The sequence below is a fragment of the Leucoraja erinacea genome, chromosome 24 (genome assembly GCF_028641065.1).
Source record: "Leucoraja erinacea ecotype New England chromosome 24, Leri_hhj_1, whole genome shotgun sequence".
Lineage (NCBI taxonomy): Eukaryota > Metazoa > Chordata > Chondrichthyes > Rajiformes > Rajidae > Leucoraja > Leucoraja erinaceus.
Window position 1 is genome coordinate 22,593,004 of NC_073400.1, and position 2,486 is coordinate 22,595,489.

At 53.1% G+C, this 2,486-nt stretch overlaps 1 pseudogene; it reads right to left on the reverse strand.

Moving 5' to 3' along the window:
* Positions 1-1,664: 1,664 nt before the first annotated feature.
* LOC129709034 (U2 spliceosomal RNA) lies at positions 1,665-1,768 on the reverse strand (annotated as a pseudogene).
* Positions 1,769-2,486: the final 718 nt, after the last annotated feature.

Sequence of the window (2,486 nt, forward strand, 5' to 3'; positions counted from 1 at the left end):
ACCATGTGGGCTTTAGATTGTTTGGTTTATGTAAGTACAAAATGCCATTCTGGTGTATGTTGTACTGGGGTTATTGGGATGAGTAAATCCTATCAGATAACCCTGAATACTGCTGAGATTATATGAATCTGTAGTGATTATATACCATACATAACTGTAGTGTTGCAACCTCCCCTCCCCCACCATCGTAGGTCCCTTTTTAACAGAAGAAACCACACCCACCTACCTCCATGGTTACCGGTGGTTGTGTTATTTCCTTGGTTTTTTGAAAAGGAGGTTCTGGTTTGATATCTCTTGTTCGGGGTTGTGTGGGAGGTTGAGGCTTCCGCATCTTCCAGGGTGGCCGCCCTGGCCATACCCTAAAAAAGGATCCTGCGGGTTATATTGATTTCTGGCACTACCACTGGTATGAGCCACATTTTTTATGGCCTTGCCTGTGGCTGGTATCGTGCTCCAAAATAGGCCCTTGCGCTGGCCTTGATGAGCCCCAGTGTCTTGGCTTCGTCCACACACGGTTCTTTGTTTGCAAATGGTAGCATTTTTGGGGTCCCAGTGCTGGCTGAATGGCAGCCTTCCATATGTAGTTCAGGTCATATTGCATATTACTAAACAGAGCTAGTGCGTCTTGATGGTCTTTGGTTACCTACGTTTAGTCCAGGGTGCGGGTGTATGCTGTGATCCCTTCCGTCAATCCCATTAAGGTTTTCTGGATCTTGAGGTCCTGGTTCCTAATGTTCGTCCCCATATGCTGCCAAATGCATTGGTTTACACTGGGCACCTGTAATGCCTCACCGTTGCCAGGTGGCAGATGTCTGGCCAGTCTCTGTAAACATTTCTTGTTGGCGTTTGTGGCCAGACATATAGTAATACTATTGCCATCCTGGATCCAAGTCTACCCATGTTTGACTTGGTTAAAGTAATCAGCCACCATGTCCAGCCGAGTCCCTGCTGTGTTAGGATCATGGGACGTTGTTCTACCAGGCTCTGGCCCATCAGGGTCCTGCCTACTCTTTTTTATAGAGTTAGAGATCTCTAGGGTCCCGCACGGGGTACCCATGTGGGGCTTACCTCCTGCCCACTTGTCTTTTGTTCTGCAGACCCCTCTTGCAGGTCAGCCCAGAACTGACCCGCAGTGCTCCCCTCTGATGGGGTAGAAGCACTGTGCAGCCCTCAAAAAAGGTACTGCTGCGGGTTTATCACGTTGGAGGAAGGCTCCATACACCACTTCTACCTCCTCCAGCGCTCTCGGGCGCTGGTCGCCGGCGGTTATGCAAAGTCGGACCCTTGTGAGTCCACTACCTTGTTTGATTTGTGTCTAGCCTTACCGCTCGGCCGCATGGCTCTGGCCGGTGCAGGCCCGACATTGGGCACAGCTGATCCCACTACGGTTGATTCAAGTGCCGCTGGCTGCTGTTGGCTGCCCGCTGCTCCACGGTCCTCCTTCTCCAGCTTTGTCCTTTCTTCCGTGGAGTGGATATGGCCGGTGTGGAGGACATCTGGCACAGCTGATTCCACCTAGTCTATTCCTTTAACCCGGCTCCAACGCTCTCAGCGCTCCTGGCTGCTCGTTTATCTCAGACCGCTGGGACCGACCCCGGTACTCACGGTACTGGTCCCTCGCGGTCGTTTCAGCCGGTCAACTCCACTCTAATGCCCTCAGTTCTGGGGACTCCTGCTTATATGGTCCTTAGATAAGGGACGTATCAGATTTAAAACTGATAATAAACAGCTACTATAGTTGATCTTAGCCAAAAGGCCATGAAGCGATCACTCTAACTAAAAAACCCGCTGGGACCGACCCCGGTACTCACATTACTGGTCCCTCACGGTGGATTGCAGCCAGTCAACTGCACTGCAATGTCCTTGGCCTCGGCGCTGGCCGTTAGCGCTGCTTCAAGCCAGACTCGCTTCCAAAGCGAGACTGGCATACTGCCCCAGCAATGAATTTGCCCCCTGTTGTGGGAGCGAAGTCGGGCACAGGTGTTTTCCCCTCCGGGAGTCGAAGTGCCTTTGCTGCTCCTGCCGTTGTCGGCTGCCGCTGCTGCTCCTGCCGCTGCCGCTGCCGCTGCCGCTGCCGCTGCTGGCTGCCGTTGCTGTTCTCCTGCCGGCTGCCTGCACTCCGCGGTCTTTCTGCAGCTTACATGGACCCTGTCCATGTCTGCCCCTAAAGGGTAAGTGGAAGGAAACGCAGAGTCTCTTACCTGCTGTTCCCGACTTTTAATTCTCCCGCTGGTGAACGTCGTTCCCTCCGTGTCGGGTTCGAGCCGCTCGGACCGACCCCGGTGTTTACGGGGCTGGTCCTTCTGTTCCTAGGGACCCGCTAATTTTAAAAAATGCCAGAGCACTAATACAACCCACTGTTTTGTGGGTTGTTGGCTCTGTTTTTTCCCTCCATCCCGTATGGGGTGAAGTTGGCACTCGCTCCCGTTATGGGAGACAGTGGTGCCGACTTCCGTTGCTGGCTGACTGCTGCTGTCGAAACGGCA